We start from the raw sequence: 22,500 nt of genomic DNA, 5'->3' as shown, positions 1-22,500 counted from the left end.
TTCCAGGGGTACACGGGCAGCAATGGTCTGGTCAGTGTAATAGTAGTAGAAAGAAGGGACCGCAGACAGGCTTCGAAGGCCTAACATAACAAAATAGGGCTGTTGGCAATTTAATATTGGTTCCAGGGGTACACGGGCAGCAATGGTCTGGTCAGTGTAGTAGTAGTAGAAAGAAGGGACCGCAGAGAGGCTTCGAAGGCCTAACATAACAAAATAGGGCTGTTGGCAATTTAAAATTGGTTCCAGGGGTACACGGGCAGCAGTAGAATGGTCAGTGGAGGCCTAGTGGAAGGAGGGACCGCAGACAGGCTTCGAAGGCCTAACATAAAAAAAATTGGGCTGGCTGTAGGCAATTTAAAATTGGTTCCAGGGGTACACGGGCAGCAGTAGAATGGTCAGTGGAGGCCTAGTGGAGGAGGGACCGCAGACAGGCTTCAAAGGCCTAACATAAAAAAATTGGGCTGTAGGCAATTTAAAATTGGTTCCAGGGGTACACGGGCAGCAGTAGAATGGTCAATGGAGTCCTAGTGGAAGGAGGGACCGCAGACAGGCTTCGAAGGCCTAACATAAAAAAATTGGACAGGCTGTAGGCACTTTATAATTGGTTCCAGGAGTACACGGGCAGCAGTAGACAGGTCAGTGTAGTAGTAGTTGAAAGAACGGGCCGCAGACAGGTTTCGAAGGCCTAACATAATAAAATGGGCTGGCTGTAGGCAATTTAAAATTGATTCCAGGGGTAGACGGGCAGCAGTGGTCTGGTCAGCGGAGGCCGATTGTAATGAGTGTCTGCCAGTTAGTAGTCCAAAACAATAAATAAATGTGAATGTCTCGCATTAAAACAAAACGAAAACACTAAAGGGTGCAATCATTAGGTTCAGGGGTGGGATCCTCTGCGTAGTTTCAGACCTACTAATTTAGCGCAAAGTATTTACTGTGGTAAATAAAGGACAATGCCCCTGACTATGTTAAGTACCATCATACATGTCAACACAATGGTATTGTCAGTGGCAGGAATGGAAGGATGTCAGCGCATATACTAAACATTGGTGGAAGTGTGAGAGATAACTGTGGAAGTGGTAGAGCAATGTTTGACCTGGGGTTGGGTGAACTCTCTTGTGGCCGGCGGTACAGGCCCAGGGCCCCTCATGTTACAACAGTGTGTCTGACGTTGGGTGCGCACCACCACCGCCAGAGACACTTTATTGTACTATGAGGGACCCAGTGGCAGTGCCGTCGACCAAAAGCGGGCACACCCACCTCTTCAGACAAACTGCACTCTCACGGGTGCTTGCGCCAAGTCGCGATACCACGGCCCCGTGTGGGGAGTTTGGCCATTTAGGGAGGTGTAAACATGTCGTATGCTGGACAATCAGCTGCAGCAAATTAGACATTCGAAAAGTAATTCACAGTAGTCCACAGGCAAGAGCTTTTCGTAGGAAAGCTAGGTGTCTGCCGGGCAAGGTGGGGCAAAAGAATTCGAAATCCAGTTGTGGTTCATTTTAATGAATGTTAGATCATCAACATTTTGGGTAGCCAGACGAGTCCTTTTTTCGGTTAATATTGAACCTGCAGCACTGAATACTCTTTCTGATAGGACACTAGCTGCCGGGCAAGCAAGCTCCTGCAATGCATATTCTGCCAATTCTGGCCAGGTGTCTAATTTTGATGCCCAGTAATCAAATGGGAATGACGGTTGAGGGAGAACATCGATAAGGGATGAAAAATAGTTAGTAACCATACTGGACAAATGTTGTCTCCTGTCACTTTCAATTGATGCAGCAGTACCTGTCCTGTCTGCGGTCATAGCAAAATCACTCCACAACCTGGTCAGAAAACCCCTCTGTCCAATGCCACTTCTGATGTGTGCACCCCTAACACTCCTGGTCTGCTGCCCCCTGGAACTCGTGTGAGAACGATCACGGGCGCTGTGTGCTGGGAATGCCTGAAGCAAACGGTCAACAAGAGTTGATTTTTTGGTTGCTAATATTAGTTCCAAGTTCTCATGTGGCATAATATTTTGCAATTTGCCTTTATAGCGAGGATCAAGGAGGCAGGCCAACCAGTAATCATCATCGTTCATCATTTTAGTAATGCGTGTGTCCCTTTTGAGGATACGTAAGGCATAATCCGCCATGTGGGCCAAAGTTCCAGTTGTCAAATCTGCGTTTGTGATTGGTTGAGGGGCAGTTTCAGGCAAATCTACGTCACTTGTGTCCCTCAAAAAACCAGAACCCGGCCTTGCCACGCAACCAATTTCCAGTGCCCCCGGGAAAGCTTCCTCATTAAAAATATACTCATCCCCATCATCCTCCTCGTCCTCCACCTACTCTTCGCCCGCTACCTCGTCCTGTACACTGCCCTGACCAGACAATGGCTGACTGTCATCAAGGCTTTCCTCTTCCTCTGGTGCAGACGCCTGATCCTTTATGTGCGTCAAACTTTGCATCAGCAGACACATTAGAGGGATGCTCATGCTTATTATGGTGTTGTCTGCACTAACCAGCCATGTGCATTCCTCAAAACACTGAAGGACTTGACACATGTCTTGTATCTTCGACCACTGCACACCTGACAACTCCATGTCTGCCATCCTACTGCCTGCCCGTGTATGTGTATCCTCCCACAAAAACATAACAGCCCGCCTCTGTTGGCACAGTCTCTGAAGCATGTGCAGTGTTGAGTTCCACCTTGTTGCAACGTCTATGATTAGGCGATGCTGGGGAAGGTTCAAAGACCGCTGATAGGTCTGCATACGGCTGGAGTGTACAGGCGAACGTCGGATATGTGAGCAAAGTCCACGCACTTTGAGGAGCAGGTCGAAGAACCCAGGATAAGTTTTCAATAACCACTGCACCACCAGGTTTAAGGTGTGAGCCAGGCAAGGAATGTGTTTCAGTTGGGAAAGGGAGATGGCAGCCATGAAATTCCTTCCGTTATCACTCACTACCTTGCCTGCCTCAAGATCTACTGTGCCCAGCCACGACTGCGTTTCTTGTTGCAAGAACTCGGACAGAACTTCCGCGGTGTGTCTGTTGTCGCCCAAACACTTCATAGCCAATACAGCCTGCTGACGCTTGCCAGTAGCTGGCCCATAATGGGACAACTGGTGTGCAACAGTGTCAGCTGCCGATGGAGTGGTTGGCCGACTGCGGTCTGTGGAAGAGCTGTCGCTTCTGCAGGAGGACGAGGAGGAGGAGGAGGGGGTGCGAACGCCTACAGCCAACTGTTTCCTAGACCGTGGGCTAGGCACAACTGTCCCGAAATTGATGTCCCCTGTGGACCCTGCATCCACCACATTCACCCAGTGTGCCGTGATGGACACGTAACGTCCCTGGCCATGCCTACTGGTCCATGCATCTGTAGTCAGGTGCACCTTTGTACTCACAGATTGCCTGAGTGCATGGATGATGCGCTGTTTAACATGCTGGTGCAGGGCTGGGATGGCTTTTCTGGAAAAAAAGTGTCGACTGGGTAGCTCGTAGCGTGGTTCAGCGTACTCCATCAGGGCTTTGAAAGCTTCACTTTCAACTAACCGGTAGGGCATCATCTCTAACGAGATTAGTCTAGCTATGTGGGCGTTAAAACCCTGTGTACGCGGATGCGAGGATAAGTACTTCCTTTTTCTAACCAGAGTCTCATGTAGGGTGAGCTGGACTGGAGAGCTGGAGATCGTGGAACTTGCGGGTGTGCCGGTGGACATGGCAGACTGAGAGACGGTTGGAGATGGTATTGTTTCCGCCGGTGCCCTAGATGCAATATTTCCTCCTACAAAACTGGTGATTCCCTGACCCTGACTGCTTTTGGCTGGCAAAGAAACCTGCACAGATACTGCCGGTGGTGCGGAAAATGGTGGCCTTACATTGACGGAAGGGATGTTGCGTTGCTGACTAGCTTCATTGGCCGAGGGTGCTACAACCTTAAGGGACGTTTGGTAGTTAGTCCTGGCTTGAAAATGCATGGTGGTTAAATGTCTATGCATGCAACTTGTATTGAGACTTTTCAGATTCTGACCTCTGCTTAAGCTAGTTGAACATTTTTGACAGATGACTTTGCGCTGATCAATTGGATGTTGTTTAAAAAAAATGCCAGACTGCATTCTTCCTAGCATCGGATCCCTTTTCAGGGATTGCAGACTGAGCTTTAACTGGATGGCCACGCTGTCCTCCAACAGGTTTTGGCTTTGACACGCGTTTTGGACCAGATACGGGCCCGGCAGATGGAACCTGTTGCGATGTTGATGCCTGCTGCGGCCCCTCCTCCACCTCCGCTTCTGAACTACTGCCGCCTGCACCCTGTTCCCCCAATGGCTGGCAATCGGGGTCAACAACTGGGTCATCTATTACCTCCTCTTCTAGCTCGTGTTCAACTTCGTCTGTGTCACCGTGTCGGTCGGTGGTATAGCGTTCGTGACGGGGCAACATAGTCTCATCAGGGTCTGATTGTGGATCAGTACCCTGAGAGGGCAATGTTGTGGTCTGAGTCAAAGGACCAGCATAGTAGTCAGGCTGTGGCTGTGCATCAGTGCACTCCATGTCAGAATCTACTTGTAATGGGCATGGCCTGTTAAGTGTTTCACTTTCTAAGCCAGGGACGGTATGTGTAAAGAGCTCCATGGAGTAACCCGTTGTGTCGCCTGCTGCATCCTTCTCTCTTGTTGTTGTTTTTGCTGAAGAGGACAAGGAAGCGACTTGTCCCTGACCGTGAACATCCACAAGCGACGCGCTGCTTTTACATTTACCAGTTTCAGAAGAGGAGGCAAAAGAGCTAGAGGCTGAGTCTGCAAGGTAAGCCAAAACTTGCTGTTGCTGCTCCGGCTTTAAAAGCCGTTTTCCTACTCCTAGAAAAGAGAGCGTTCGAGGCCTTGTGTAGCCAGACGACGAACCTGGCTCCACAGCTCCAGACTTAGGTGGAATATTTTTTTTACCACGACCACCTGATGCTCCACTAACACTACCATCATTACCAGCTGACAATGAACGCCCACGGCCACGACCTCTTGCACCAGACTTCCTCATTGTTTTAAAAACTTAACCAAAGTAACTTTATTTGTTGCTGTCAAGCAACTTACACGGTGACCTATAACTTCAGTATGATTTCAATATCCCTTTACAGGTTGGTGAGACCACAAGGATAATCAGGCACAATGTTACACACTCTGTTTTCTGTGGCACCAAATCACAGAGATGCCACACACACAGGACTGTCACTCAAGCACAAATGTCAATATTAATCTCCCACTGTTTTATTTTTTTATTTTTTTTCAGGGAGACTTTAGAAACAAAATAAAAAAAAATGATTTTTTCAGGAAGAATTTAGAAACCAAATAAAAAAACAAAAAAAGGCTTTCTATGGCCCACTGAGTGAGAGATGGCACACACAGGAGTCAGGAGTGGCACACAAGCCCAGAGGCCAATATTTTTCTCCCACTGATTGATGTAGTGATTTTTTCAGGTAGATTTTGGAACCCAAATCAAGCAAAAAAAAAAAATAGGCTTTCTATGGCCCACAATTTGAGAGAGAGAGAGAGAGAGATGGCACACCCAGGAGTCAAGACTGGCACACAAGCAGAAAGGGCAATATTAATCTCCCACCTATTTTTTTTTTCAGGGAGACTTTAGAAACAAATTAAAATAAAATGATTTTTTCAGGAAGAATTTAGAAACCAAATAAAATAAAATGATTTTTTCAGGGACAATTTAGAAACCAAATAAAAAAAAAAAAGGCTTTCTATGGCCCACTGAGTGAGAGATGGCACACACAGGAGTCAGGAGTGGCACACAAGCCCAGAGGCCAATATTTTTCTCCCACTGATTGCTGTAGTGATTTTTTCAGGTAGATTTTGGAACCCAAATCAAGCAAAAAAATAAATAGGCTTTCTATGGCCCACAATTTGAGAGAGAGAGAGAGAGATGCCACACCCAGGAGTCAAGACTGGCACACAAGCAGAAAGGGCAATATTAATCTCCCACTGTTTTATTTTTATTTTTTTTTCAGGGAGATTTTAGAAACAAAATAAAATAAAATGATTTTTTCAGGAAGAATTTAGAAGCCAAATAAAATAAAATGATTTTTTCAAGGCCAATTTAGAAACCAAATTAAAAAAAAAAAAAAAAAAAAGGCTTTCTATGCCCCACTGAGTGAGAGATGCCACACCCAGGAGTCAAGACTGGCACACAAGCAGAAAGGGCAATATTAATCTCCCACTGTTTTGTTTATTTATTTTTTTTTTCAGGGAGACTTTAGAAACAAAATAAAATAAAATGATTTTTTCAGGAAGAATTTAGAAACCAAATAAAATAAAATGATTTTTTCAAGGACAATTTAGAAACCAAATAAAAAAAAAAAAAGGATTTCTATGCCCCACTGAGTGAAAGATGGCACACACAGGAGTCAGGAGTGGCACACAAGCCCTGAGGCCAATATTTATCTCCCACTGATTGATGTAGTGACTTTTTCAGGTAGATTTTAGAACCCAAATCAAGCAAAAAAAGAAATAGGCTTTCTATGGCCCACTGAGTGAGAGATGGCACACACAGGAGTCAGGAGTGGCACACAAGCCCAGAGGCCAATATTTATCTCCCACTGATTGATGTAGTGATTTTTTCAGGTAGATTTTAGAACCCAAATCAAGCAAAAAAATAAATAGGCTTTCTATGGCCCACTGAGTGAGAGATGGCATACACAGGGATGGCACTCTAGCAGAAATGCCAATCTTAATCTCCCACAAAAAAAACAAAAAAAAAACAGGGACTGTCCTACAATTACTATCTCCCTGCAGTAATCTCAGCCAGGTATGGCAGGCAGCAATAAGGAGTGGACTGATGCACAAATTAAATAAAAAGTGTGGACAAACAAACAAGATAGCTGTGCAGAACAACAGGATTTGTGCTTTGAAAAGAGCAGTTGGTTTGCACAGCGGCGTACACACAGCAATGCAGCTATCAGGGAGCCTTCTAGGGCAGCCCAATGAGCTACAGCGCTGAGGAAAAAAAAAATGTAGCTTCCACTGTCCCTGCACACCGAAGGTGGTGTTGGACAGTGGAAATCGCTACAGCACAAGCGGTTTGGTGGTTAATGGACCCTGCCTAACACTATCCCTGCTTCTGACGAAGCGGCAGCAACCTCTCCCTAAGCTCAGATCAGCAGCAGTAAGATGGCGGTCGGCGGGAACGCCCCTTTATAGCCCCTGTGACGCCGCAGACAGCAAGCCAATCACTGCAATGCCCTTCTCTAAGATGGTGGGGACCAGGACCTATGTCATCACGCTGCCCACACTCTGCGTTCACCTTCATTGGCTGAGAAATGGCGCTTTTCGCGTCATTGAAACGCGACTTTGGCGCGAAAGTCGCGTACCGCATGGCCGACCACGCACAGGGGTCGGATCGGGTTTCATGAAACCCGACTTTGCCAAAAGTCGGCGACTTTTGAAAATGAACGACCCGTTTCGCTCAACCCTAGCAGACACTACAAATAAAAATCTCCCCCTTTTTATTTTTTATGGGAGAATATTGAAGAAATGTGGCCCACTCTTATACAGTATATGTTCTGTGGCATAAAATGAAAGACAGATGCCACACACACGACTGACACTGAGGCAGAATTGCCAATCTTAATCTCCCACTATTTTTTTTTTATTTATGGGAGAATTGGCAAGAAATCAGGCCCACTGTTAGGCTGCCGTCACACTAGCCGTATTTGGTCAGTATTTTACATCAGTATTTGTAAGCCAAAACCAGGAGTGGAACAAATAGAGGAAAAGTATAATAGAAACATATGCACCACTTCTGCATTTATCACCCACTCCTGGTTTTGGCTGAGAAATACTGATGTAAAATACTGACCAAATACTGCTAGTGGGACGGCAGCCTTAGACTGTATGTTTTCTGTGGCACAAAATGAGAGACAGATGCCACACACAGGACTGGCACTGAGGCAGAAATGCCAATCTTAATCTCCCACTATTTTTTTTTTCTTGGAGAATTTAAAAAAAAATTCTGGCACAGTATTACACACTAGGTTTTCTGTGGCACAAAATTAAAGACAGATGCCACACACACGACTGGCACTGAGGCAGAAATGCCAATCTTAATCTCCCACTTTTTGTTTAACTTTATTGTGGGAGAATTGTCAAGAAATCAGGCCCAGTGTTACATACTAGATTTTCTGTGGCACAAAATAAAAGACAGATGCCACACACAGGACTGGCACTGAGGCAGAAATGCCAATCTTAATCTCCCACTTTTTTTTTCTGGGAGAATTGTCAAAAAATCTGGCCCAGTGTTACACACTAGGTTTAATGTGGCACAAAATTAAAGACAGATGGCACAAACAGGACTGGCACTGAGGCAGAAATGCCAATCTTAATCTCCCACTATTTTTTTTCCAGGGCGAATTATAAAAAAAATCAGGCCCAGTATTACACACTAGGTTTTCTGTGGCACAAAATTAAAGACAGATGCCACACACACGACTGGCACTGAGGCAGAATTGCCAATCTTAATCTCCCACTTTTTTTATAACTTGATTGTGGGAGAATTGTCAAGTAATCAGGCCCAGTGTTACACACTAGGTTTTCTGTGGCACAAAATGAGAGACAGATGCCACACACAGGACTGGCACAGAGGCAGAATGGCCAATCTTAATATCTCACTATTTTTTTCTGGGAGAATTTTTAAAAAATCTGGCCCAGTATTACACACTAGGTTTTCTGTGGCACAAAATGAGAGACAGATGCCACACACATGACTGGCACTGAGGCAGAATTGCCAATCTAAAGCTCCCACTATTTTTTTTTATTTATGGGAGAATTGGCAAGAAATCAGGCCCACTGTTAGACTGTATGTTTTCTGTGCCAGGAAATGAGACACAGATGCCACACACAGGACTGCCACTGATGCAGATTTGCCAATTTTAATCTGCACCCTTTTTTTTTTCTTCAGGGAGACTAGTGAATAAATCTGGGCCACTGTATTAGAGTATATTTTCTGTGGCAGAAAGTGGCTTGAAGAGATATAACGAAAAAAAAGGGACTGTCCTACAATTACTATCTCCCTGCAGTAATCTCAGCAAAGTATGGCAGGCAGCAATAACAAGGAGTGGACTGCTGCACAAAAAAGTCAAAAGTGTGGATAAACAAACAAGATAGCTGTGCAGAAAGGAAGGAGCAACAGGATTTGTGCTTTGAAAAAAGCAGTTGGTTTGCACAGCGGCGTACAAACAGCAATGCAGCTATCAGGGAGCCTTCTAGGGCAGCCCAATGAGCTACAGCGCTGAGGGAAAAAAAAGTAGCCTCCACTGTCTCTGCAAACAAAAGGTGGTGTTGGAAAGTGGAAATCGCTACAGTACAAGCGGTTTGGGGGTTAATGTACCCTGCCTAACGCTATCCCTGCTTCTGACGAAGCGGCAGCAACCTCTCCCTAAGCTCAGATCAGCAGCTGTAAGATGGCGGTCGGCGGGAACTCCCCTTTATAGCCCCTGTGATGCCACAGAAAGCAAGCCAATCACTGTAATGCCCTTCTCTAAGATGGTGGGGACTGAGACCTATGTCCTCACGCTGCCCACACTCTGCGTCCACCTTCATTGGCTGAGAAATGGCGCTTTTCGCGTCATTGAAATGCGACTTTGGCGAGAAAGTCGCGTACCGTGTGGCTGACCCCACACAGGGATCGGGTTGGGTTTCATGAAACCCGACTTTGCCAAAAGTCGGCTACTTATGAAAATGACCGATCCATTTCGCTCAACCCTAGTGATGAGCGAACGTGCTCGCCACTACATGGTACTCGCACGAGAATCAATGTGCTCGGTGTACTCGATGGGCAACGAGTATTTCCAGGATTATTCAGCGGGAGCTCATGTTTCCACCCTGCAATTCAGGCTCTCTTAAGAGCATCAATGACAATGTAGGGATTGGCTGCCATGCACTGTAATTCTGCAGCCATCTTTGTGATTGGCTGGCCGCACAGCGTCATCAGGTCTATAAGAGACCTGATGCCGTCCTGCTCGCCACATTCTGCTCTGGACTTAGGTAGTGTAGGGAGAGCGGCTGCTGAAATAGGGTCAGAATCGTGCTTTTAATAGTTAGTGTGGGTCTGCTAGTATGCAGTTTACAAATCTTGAGAAATCAACAGTCCTTTTTAGGGCTAGTTCTGAGATTGCAGTGCTTGGTAGGCAGGGGAACCACATACCACATCAGTGCAAGGCCTGCAGGAACTGTATGTGAGTACATAGATCTCACTGCATACCTCCAACAGCTCCATTCCCTGTCTGCTGCTGCTTATTTTCTATAGACAGTACCTAGCTGCAGTTATCCGTGGCAATTTTTTTTTCTGCTTATACCTGCCCATTTTATTCTAAAGGAAACAATAGCCCCCTTTTTCTACATTTATTTGCTTGGTCACACTGCAGACTAGAGCTAGGTCATTGTAATAGAAGAGCGTGCAAATCTTAGAATTTTTTTTTGTCCCAGGCATCAGATGTGAGTGCGCCAAAAAAATCTGTCCTTTTTTTGGAGCTATCTAATATTTTGTAGTGTCTTACAACATTTTGGAGCACCATTTTGCTGCCCCCAAAATCTGTAGCTGGCCAATAATATTTAGCTACAGTTCTTAGATTTATCACTGTGAGTTATATGCCACACGCATTGCATTTCATTGCGCAAAATATATTTCAATTTTAGTACTCCTTTTTGTTGTGTCATAGCCAACTTTTTGACAGAATTTTGATGTGCCCCAAAAAATCAAGGCCACATTTAGATCAGTCTGTTATCTCAGGCTGACAGCAAGTATATCTGTGGTGGAAAAATCTTTTATTCGTAGGTATATTTTGCATAGTTCTGTCTGCTAGCCTTGTTCTCATTTTTTATTGTTTTAAAAAAATCACATAAAACATAAAAAAATATACAGTCTGTTATCTCAAGCTGAGGCCTGGTGTATCTATGGTAGAAAAATATTTTATTGGCAGGCATACGTTGCATAGTTCTATCTCCTAGCCTTGTTCTGCTCATTTTTTATTGTTTTCAAGAAATCACCAAAAGCATAAAAAAATATACTGTCTGTTATCTCAGGCTGAGGCCCGGTGTATGTGTAATGGAAAAATCTTCGCTAAGTAGGCATACTGACCACACATAAATTTTCTCCAAATAAATCCATTTGTATTGAGGTTTTCACATATTTCAGTAGTCCATTTAAAATGAGCAAGGCAAGCGGCAAGGGACGGGGAAGTGGATGTGATGCTGATGGTGCATGCAGAGGACGATGCCTTGGCCAAGCTGAAAGTGGTCCACAGCAATGACCCTTCATCTTTGCTCTTGATTTTCCAGTCCCAGTTTCTAGGAGACTGCAGCACACCACTATTGAAGCCAGAGCAGTGTGAAACAGTTGTTGGTTGGATAGCAGATACTGCTTCCAGTCACTTAGCTACCACTACAGCGTCTTCCACATTATCAAGTCTGAGTAGCTGTGATTGTGGACTGGATATTACTCACCTTGATCCTCCTTTCTCCCACCATGCCGAGTGCCCTGAGACAACTGATCCCACATTTTGACACTCTGAAGAGCTGTTCAGTTTTCCTTTTAAACATTCTGGACTCTCGGCCGGTCAACTTGAAGTGGGGCCAGATGAGATCGTATGTAGCGATGCCCAAACACTTGAACAGCCACGGTCACACAAAGGCAATTGTCAGAAAGTGTCACAAGAGGTGGACAATGATGAGACACAATTGCCTGAAAGTCAGGAGAAGGAGCAAGGTGCGGATGTGGAACACAAGGTGGTGGATGACATAGTGACTGACCCAAACTGGCAAGAGGACATGCAGCAGCACACATGGGGAATGAGCATATCACCCCAACAGGCAGAAAGAAGCAGTGTGGTGGCCGCAGACAGAAAGTGTGCATCCATTCCCCATAACATCTACATGACGGAAGTTGCCGTTCAAACGGTTAGATCTTCCCATGTCTGGTTTTTAAAGACTCTGATGATAACCCCAAACAGGCCATTTGCAGAACTTTCCGTGCCCGCATCAGCATGGGTAGCAAAACTACCAGACTGACCACCACCAGCATGATTAGGCACATGGCAGCAAAGCACCCAACTTTGTGGGCTGAACTCCAGGCTCCAGGAATACTGTCCGTAGGTAATAACACTGCTTCTTCCACTGTTTTGCATAGAAGCCAAACCCCAGTTCACTGTGCCTGTGAAGATGCCTCGGGCCGTGCACCTGTTGTTGCCCACAGTCAAGCAGCACCATCATCAAGCCCATCCACATCCTTGTCCCAGCCCAGCCTTCAGTTGTCTATACCCCAGTCATTGGAGCACAAGCGGAAATACCCAGGCAATGCCCCACAGTTCACAGTACTTAATTCGAACATTTCTCTTCTGCTTGGGCTCAAAATGTTGCCTTTTAGGCTCATTGAGATGGAAGCTTTCTGTAACCTTATGGCGACGGCCGTCCCAAGGTACTCGGTCCCCAGTCACCACTATTTCTCCCAGTGTGCCGTACTGGCATTACACCCGCATGTGTCCCACAACATTACCTGTGCCCTCAACAATGCTGTTATAGGGAAAGTCCACCTAACCATGGACACGTGGACAAGTGCTTGTGGGCAGGGACGGGACATTTCACTGATGGCACATTGTGTTAACATAGTGGAAGCTGGAACCCAGTCGGACCTTGGGATGGAACACATCCTCCCAAAGCCTAGGCTTGCGGGCCCTAATTCAATCAGGATTGCCCCCACAGTCTACAGTTCCTACACCTCCTCCTCCTCTTCAGCCTCCATCTCTGAAATGAAAACATCAGTCAGAAGCTGGAAGCACTGCAACACTGCCTGAGCCAAGCGTATTTCAGTGTGTGACGGCTGTCAATCATAAAAATCCGCTAAAAAACCCGCTATAAGAGTAAATCAAACCCCCCTTCATCACCCCCTTAGTTAGGGAAAAATTAAAAAATTAAAAAAATGTATTTATTTCCATTTTCCCGTTAGGGCTAGGGTTAGGGTTAGGGCTAGGGTTAGGGCTAGGGTTAGGGCTAGGGTTAGGGTTAGGGTTAGGGTTAGGGTTAGGGCTAGGGTTAGGGCTAGGGTTAGGGCTAGGGTTAGGGTTAGGGCTAGGGCTAGGGTTAGGGCTAGGGCTAGGGTTAGGGTTGGGGTTAGGGTTGGGGCTAGGGTTGGGGCTAGGGTTGGGGCTAGGGTTAGGGTTAAGGCTACAGTTAGGGTTGGGGCTAAAGTTAGGGTTAGGGTTTGGATTACATTTGCGGTTGGGATTAGGGTTAGGGGTGTGTCAGGGTTAGAGGTGTGGTTAGGGTTACCGTTGGGATTAGGGTTAGGGGTGTGTTTGGATTAGGGTTTCAGTTATAATTGGGGGGTTTCCACTGTTTAGACACATCAGGGGCTCTCCAAACGCGACATGGCGACCGATCTCAATTCCATCCAATTCTGCATTGAAAAAGTAAAACAGTGTTCCTTCCCTTCCAAGTCCTCCCATGCGCCCAAACGCTGGTTCCCCCCACATATGGGGTATCAACGCACTCAGGACAAATTGGACAACAACTTTTGGGGTCCAATTTCTCCTTTTACCCTCGAGAAAATACAAAACTGGGGGCTAAAAAATAATTTTGAGGGGAATTTTTTTTTTCACGGCTCTGCGTTATAAACTGTAGTGAAATACTTGGGGGCTCAAAGTTCTCACAACACATCTAGATAAGTTCCTTGTGGGGTCTAGTTTCCAATAAGGGGTCACTTGTGGGGGGTTTCTACTGTTTAGGTACATTAGAGGCTCTGCAAACACAATGTGACGCCTGCAGACCATTGCATCTAAGTCTGTATTCCAAATGGCGCTCCTTCCCTTCCGAGCCCTCCCATGCACCCAAACGCTGGTTCTCCCCCACATATAGGGTATCAGCGCACTCAGGACAAATTGCACAACAACTTTTGGGGTCCAATTTCTCCTGTTACTCTCGGGAAAATGCAAAACTGGGGGCTAAAAAATTATTTTTGTGGGAAAAAATTTTTGTTTTATTTTTAAGGCTCTGCATTATAAACTTCTGTGAAGCTCTTATTGGGTCAAAGTGCTCACCACACATCTAGATAAGTTCCTTAGGGCGTCTACTTTTCAAAATGGTGTCATTTGTGGGGGGTTTCAATGTTTAGGCACATCAGTGGCTCTCCAAACGCAACATGGCGTCCCATTTCAATTCCTGTCAATTTTGCATTGAAAGGTCAAACGGCGCTCCTTCCCTTCCGAGCTCTCCCATGCACCCAAACAATGGTTTACCCCCACATATGGGGTATCAGAGTACTCAGGACAAATTGTGCCACAACTTTTGTGGTCCAATTTCTTCTCTTACCATTGGGAAAATAAAAAATTGGGGGCGAAAAGATAATTTTTGTGAAAAAAAATGATTTTTTATTTTTACGGTTCTGCATTATAAACTTCTGTGAAGCACTTGGTGGGTCAAAGTGCTCACCACACCTCTAGATAAGTTCCTTAGGGGGTCTACTTTCCAAAATGTTGTCACTTGTGGGGGGTTTCAATGTTTAGGCACATCAGTGGCTCTCCAAACGCAACATGGCGTCCCATCTCAATTCCAGTCAATTTTGCATTGAAAAGTCAAATGGCGCTCCTTCCCTTCTGAGCTCTGCCATGCGCCCAAACTGTGGTTAACCCCCACATATGGGGTATCAGCGTACTCAGGACAAATTGTACAACAATGTTTGGGGTCCATTTTCTCCTGTAACCCTTGGTAAAATAAAACAAATTGGAGCTGAAATATATTTTTTGTGAAAAAAAGTTAAATGTTACTTTTTATTTAAACATTCCAAAAATTCCTGTGAAGCACCTGAAGGGTTAATAAACTTCTTGAATGTGGTTTTGAGAACCTTGTGGGGTGCAGTTTTTAGAATGGTGTCACACTTGGGTATTTTCTATCATATAGACCCCTCAAAATGACTTCAAATGAGATGTGGTCCCTAAAATAAAATGGTGTTGTAAAAATGAGAAATTGCTGGTCAACTTTTAACCCTTATAACTCCCTAACAAAAAAAATTTTGGTTCCAAAATTGTGCTGATGTAAAGTAGACATGTGGGAAATGTTACTTATTAAGTATTTTGTGTGACATATCGCTGTGATTTAATTGCATAAAAATTCAAAGTTGGAAAATTGCGAAATTTTCAACATTTTCGCCAAATTTCCATTTTTTTCACAAATAAACGCAGGTAATATCAAAGAAATTTTACCACTATCATTAAGTACAATATGTCACGAGAAAACAATGTCAGAATCACCGGGATCCGTTGAAGCGTTCCAGAGTTATAACCTCATAAAGGAACAGTGGTCAGAATTGTAAAAATTGGCCCGGTCCATAACGTGCAAACCACCCTTGGGGGTAAAGGGGTTAAATATATGTTCATATGATTAAATAAATAAATTTGAAGCCGAAACAAGTGTTACTTTCCCCAGGGGTAACTGTCATCAAAATGAGATGTAAGTATATTCTTCCCATTTATTCTTATATTTTCCAGATGTACCACCTCTGGACCATCCTCTTGTGACCTAGTGAATTCCTATAAAATAGAAAAATATTGAAATACTGTTATATTAAATTTGTGTTTATGTCCCTGTCTCTGAGCTGTTGCTAGGGACAAAAATATCTCGTGGGAAACATTCTGGCTTCATATCTATGAACCTTTTTTCGCACCTCCTTTTTGTTATTTACTTTCATAGGTGGATTCACATCCTTTATTTGTTTGATTTCTGTATGATTTATCTTTATGTCTCCTCATTCTCCACCACTAGATCACCAGGGTTTGTTCTGTGCTACTACAGGCATTCCAATTTTAGTCAAGGGTGTCTATGATGCCCATAGTATAAATTTTAAAATATTTTCCCCCCATGGGCAAATGTTTGTCAGCCCATGCACTGCGTGTAATGGCATTACACGTCTAGAAGACAGACTCCTTTACATTTGGCCAAATTTGTAATGAGGCCTTCATCAATATCTCCTCATTCTTAGCCACTAGATCACCATGGTTAACATGTTCTGTGCTGCTACAGGCAGACCAATTTTTGGCAAGGGTGTCTATGATACCCATATTATAATTTTTAAAATATTTTCCCCCATGGGGAAATGTTTGTCAGCCCATGCACTGCATGTGTGGGCATTATACAAAACAAATGGGATGAGCAAGCATTGGCCCTACAGAAAATTATATTAAAAAGGACTAAGTTATGGTGGAACCGTACATTCTTAGAAAAATATCTGAGCAAAAATATGATACCGAGAGGGTTAAGAGTACTTGTTATCCCTACATTTCCGTTGGAGGACCCTGGATTTGTGTCGAGGTGGGAGGAGGCGTGCAACACGTGTTCAAAAACACTCATGCAGTTACTATGTGAACACAATGGGATGTTGATGACCCAACTCGGCACATCAATTAAGACTATGGAGGAGGAACTTGGTATGACTGACATGACTGAGAAATCAAAAGCATTCCATGGTCAAACGGATAAGACATTGGAAGTGATGGTCAAAAAAATCCAGACCACCCAATTAAATAAATTGAATCGTGATCGACGGGACTATGACACTAATCATGTTTATTTGTGGAGGAAAATAGCGCAAAAGGGCCAACAGTTGAAGCATACTCCATCATACTCCTCAATCTCCTCTATTGGTGACCTATCAGATGCATCTGGGTCGGGACAGACAAGACGCAATCAAAAGGGACATACGTTTCACCCATATAGAAGGACTGACATTTCTCCTGTGTCTACTCGTTTTGGAAAAAAGGTAATCAATCTGAGCACACATGAGTTCACTGATGGGGATCTAGCACTGTTGGAGAAGGGTTTTTCGTTCTCACCAGCTGCACCATTTGATGCCTTTTTGGCAATTAAGGTTCTACATCTGTTTGCTCGCTCTTTAATTTTTAAGAAACATTTTTTTGATGGCAACTTATTACAACTGTTCCCTACAGAGGAAGAACAAATAGCATTACAAGCTCTGGAAGACCTAGCGGTTGAACATAATACAACAGAGGGAGGTAAGATCCCGGTGTCAATTTGTCCAAAGTCAAAAAAATTCCCCCCTTTGGTAACCTGCCCAAATGTAGATCTATTTGTGCAGATAGTTAGTAAAGAACTGTGTGAGATACCACGTTATATTCATAATGATAATCTCACTAGGGACGAACGGGAGCGTTTGCGTGTCCTTCAAAATCTCACTGATGTGGTCTTCAAACCGGCGGACAAGGGGGGGAATGTGGTGGTATGGCCTAAGGTTTTATATGAAAAAGAGGCATTTCGCCAACTTGGCAATGCCACATGTTACAAAAAACTCACGTTCAACCCCTTGTCCGCCTATTCTACACAATTGCGGGCTATCATCAGTGGGGCTAGGGAGGTGGGAACAATTACAAAAGAACTGGCTGATGCTTTAATTGTATCTGATCCTATTGTTCCCACCTTCTATTTATTGCCCAAATTACATAAGGACGCGCGGATGCCACCGGGTCGTCCAATTGTCTCTGGGCAAGGGAACTATCTCGAACATATAAATAGATGGATTGACTCTAAACTTCAACCGCTGGTCGAGGGTTTGCCATCTTTTCTGAAAGACACAGGAGAATTGTTAAGATGGGTGGATGGCCTTCATTTGGAGGAGGATATGGTGCTGGTGACGGGGGACGTCGAGTCCCTCTACACCAGTATCAGACATGTGGATGGTGTCCGTGCTGTTAAATTCTTCCTCACTATGTCTAATTTACCTGGTGATATTAGAGATTTGGTCGTTGAGTTATTGCATTTTACATTAACTCATAATTTTTTTGTGTTTAAGGGGTCTTTCTTCCTGCAGCTCCAGGGAACAGCAATGGGGGCTTCCTTTGCCCCGGCTTATGCCAATCTGTTCCTGGGGCTGTGGGAGAGAGACCTCATCCTGCCAGATCAGCCGTCGCCGATGTGCCGTGTCCTTTCTTGGACACGGTACATCGACGACATTTTGCTGATCTGGCAGGGATCATGCGATGATCTGCATGTCTTTATGAGATCATTGAATGACAACGACCAAAATATCTTTATCACCTACAAATGTGACTCGTCATCTATAGAATTTCTTGATGTCACACCTAAGAAAGATATGAGGGGTGAAATACAGACGGACATCTTTCGCAAGCCCACCTCCACGAATATGTTGTTGCACGCAACATCCTCCCATCCTCGACATATGATCCAGTCGGTCCCCACCGGACAATTCCTGCGGTTGCGGAGACTTTGCTCCACAGATAATGACTTTTTTAAGCAGGCGGAGGATCTTAAACAGCGCCTCAAGGAGCGGGGTTTCAGCAATCGCATGATTAAGAAAGCATATAACTGTGCGAGGGGTTCCTCTAGGAATGAGTTATTATATGGTACGCGTCAACCTAAAAAAGTGGGTGACGTGAGATTTGTTACCAACTTTCATTCACATTTCCCAAGAATGAGGAAAATCCTCGATAGATCGTGGCATATTTTAAAAGCGGATCCAGTAATTTCTAGATTTATTCCGGATAGGGCTGTTATTACGGCTAGAAGATCTAGAAACTTAAGGGATAGATTAATCCGCAGCCACTACGTGGGGGAACCATCTACTACCTTTCTGGATCAGTTTCAGAGACGTTGCGGTAGTGCTCCATGCGGCCACTGTGTGGCCTGCTCTAATATGGACCGCACAGATAAATTTAAAAATCAAGAAGGCTCTAGGGAATTCAGTATTACAACGAATATTACATGTACTAGTAAAAACGTAATTTACTATGCTGTCTGTCCATGTAATATGATTTATGTGGGAATGACCACCAGACAGCTGAAAATTAGAATCCGAGAGCATGTGCGAGGGATTGAGGCAGCGGCTACTGCTGAAGATGAGACATTACTTAAAACGATCCCTCATCATTTCAGTAGGTTCCACAATTGTGATAGTAGGCAATTTCGGGTTAGGGGCATAGATATGCTTGATGCAAATATTCGAGGTGGTGGGATGTTTAAAAGGTTGTCCCAATTGGAGTCCAGGTGGATATGGACATTGGGTACAGTCCATCCATCTGGACTCAACGAGAACCTTAGTTTCACACCGTTTCTTTGATCGTCCCTCTGAACATACGGAGCACTGTCCATTCTGTGTGTATATATTTTTTAACTTGTTTTTATCTGTTTATCTTAGTTGCAATTATTTGGGGAAACATCGTGGATCATGTGGAGTGGCTTTGGTCATATTGGATACATCATGATACATCGGTATATGTAGTATGGGGAAGATTATAAAGATACCGAAGAATGAACTATAATTGACCCTCTTCCAAATGAAGATTATGTTTTGCATGGTCTTAATCTGTCTTTAATATATCCTGCCTTTATTATATTCATGTCAGTGTTTTTTGACTATATGTATATGTGCATGCATCTGTATGACTTTGGATCACTTTGGAAATAATTATTGAAGATACGTTGATAAGCATAACATGCGCTATGTATGTTTATGTTTATATATATATATATATCTGACAGGCTGTTTATATATATGACATCCCTTACTATATGTACCGGTATGTACTAGTGGTGGTTTTTTGCTCCCAGATAGTTACCATGCCCTTATATTATATTATATTATATGATATCACTGTTTTGTCCCCTTAGATCTTGGTTGTGCTGTTTTTATGGGTGTTGTTTTCCATGGTAGTATATGTGGTTGTGTCTATGTTCTCCTTAATTTAGGTAGTTGCGGTTCCTGCCCTGTACGCGCTCGCCGCCTGGGTGCCATGGTGACCACGGGCTTGCCGGTATCTTTACACGGTGGCTGGGTCATATGACCCCTCCTCCCTGTGACGCCGGCGCCTGCTGTTTGCCGTGGTTAACTTGGTGGCGCGGGACGTCATTTCCGGGCCGGGAGTGCAACTTCCGGTGACGTCGTCACCATACACGCTGGAGGAATACTATTTAAAGTCTGGCCGTAAGCAGTGCAATCAGGCCCCTTGAAAAAGGATTTGGTCCGAAACGTGCGTCGGGGCAGACGCCAACGCCCGGACTCTCGCCTCACCTTGGTACCCCCACTTTAGAGGTAATAATTATTGATGATTATACGGAGTTTATTGTGATCTCTGGTAGTAGTGGTATGTATGGGGGTGTGTGTTTGAATTATACCGGCAGACAGTACTAGGTTGTTAATTAGATTTACACCATTATTATTATTAGAGCAGCAGTGGCTGGTGCCGGTCCATTGTTTGGACTATACACACATCTATAGATATAGATACCTAGTGTTTGGCTTGGGTGTCGGGGGATGGTGTCAGTCGCCTATGTATCACACAGAGTGTATTAGGTGCTTCAGTATCACCCTTTGTCCAAATTTTGGTCAGATGTTGTGGTTGTTTGGTTTTAATTGTTATTAATAAAGTTTATATCTTTCTATTACACTGACCAATAGTATCATTTTTTTCGGAGAGTTTTTTCATATGTATGGGCATTACAAGTCTAGGAGAAACACTCCTTTACATTGGCCTAGTTTGTAATGAGGCCTTCTTCAAAGTCTCCTCATTCTCTGCCACTAGATCAGCATGGTTAACGTGTTCTGTGCGGCTACAGGCAGTCCAATTTTTTTTCCAGTCACTTATCCACCACCACCACCATGTATTCAACACGGTTTTTCCCCATTTTCCCGATCTTTGGACCAACTTCTTATGACCTAGTGTATACCTCTCCAATCTAAAAATATTGAAATACTTTTATATTATATTTTTATTTATATCCCTGTCTCTGAGCTGTTGCAAGTGACCAAAATATCTTGTTGGCAACATTCTGGCTTCATATGTATGAACCTGTGTTTGCCCCTCCCTTTTGTTCTTTTTTTCATAGGTGGATTCACATCTTTTATTCATTTTTTGGATTTCAGTATGATTGATCATTCATTATATCTCCTCATTCTCTGCCACTAGATCACCAGGGTTAGCAGGTTCTCTGTTGCTTCAGGCAGTCACATGTTTGGCAAGAGTGTCTATGATGCCTATAAAATATTTGTAACAATTTTACTCCCCCAGGGGGAAATGTTTGTCCGCCCATGAACTTATTGTATGTGCATTACAAGTCTAGGAGACCGGCTCCTAAACATGGGGCCTAGTTTTTAATAAGGCCTTCCTCCACATCTCATCATTCTCTGCCACTAGAACAGCATGGTGAACGTGTTGTATGCTGCTACAGCCATTCAATTTTAGGGCAAGGGTGTCTATGATCCCCATAAATAATCTTTTAAAAATGTACCCTCCATGGGGAAATGTTTCTCAGCCCACGGGCATTACAAAATGCAGTAAATAGTAATAACGGTCCTAGGAGCGCTGGAAATGAGACCAAAACAAAAACACTAAAATCCTTGTTTTGGTCTCATTTCCAGCGCTCCTAGGACCGTTATTACTATTTACTGCATTTTATATCCTCCTAGAAGGTTAACGGCTGGAGCTGCGGTGGACCTTTTGTTTTCAATTCTAACTGTGACCCTCACAGCGCTCCCTAGTGACCGCTTTCTTTTCCCTTGAATTTCATGAGCATTACAAGTCTAGGAGACCCGCTCCTTAACATTGGGCCTAGTATTTAATTAGGCCTTCCTCCACATATCATCATTCTCCGCCACTAGAACAACATGGCTAACGTGTTCTGTGCTGCTAAATCCATTCAATTTTTGGGCAAGGGTGTCTATGATCCCCATAAATTATTTTTTAATAATGTAACCCCCATGGAGAAATGTTTGTCAGCCCATGCACTTAGTGTATGGGAATTACAAGTCTAGAAGACCCACTCCTTAACATTGGGTCCACTTTTTAATAAGACCTTTCGCCACATATCATCATTCTCCGCCACTAGAACACCATGGTGAACATGTTCTGTGCTGCTACAGCCATTCAATTTTTGGGCAAGGGTGTCTATGATCCCCATAAATTATTTTTTAATAATGTAACCCCCATGGAGAAATGTTTGTCAGCCCATGCACTTAGTGTATGGGAATTACAAGTCTAGAAGACCCACTCCTTAACATTGGGCCCACTTTTTAATAAGACCTTCCGCCACATATCATCATTCTCCGCCACTAGAACACCATGGTGAACATGTTCTGTGCTGCTACAGCCATTCAATTTTTGGGCAAGGGTGTCTATAATCCCCATAAATAATTTTTAAAAATGTACCCCCCATGGGGAAATGTTTGTCAGCCCATGCACTTAGTGTATGGGCATTATGAGTTTAGGAGAACTGCTTCTTTGTAAAGGGAATGTCATGAGGCCCTCCTCCATGATTCTTCAAAGGGGATTGTGCAAATTTGGGTCAAGGCAGCCCTTGCATTCATTGCATAAGGAAACATTATGGGAGGACAAACTGAAGAATGTGAAGTGTATTTTCCTCTGTCCATCCAGTACCTGGGTTCAAAGGCTTATTGGGGTGCATATGACTTGATAGCATGGCAGGCCTTGCATTCAATGTAACTTTTT

Source organism: Ranitomeya imitator, chromosome 3 (assembly GCF_032444005.1).
Source record: "Ranitomeya imitator isolate aRanImi1 chromosome 3, aRanImi1.pri, whole genome shotgun sequence".
Lineage (NCBI taxonomy): Eukaryota > Metazoa > Chordata > Amphibia > Anura > Dendrobatidae > Ranitomeya > Ranitomeya imitator.
This window is presented reverse-complemented; position numbering follows the sequence as displayed.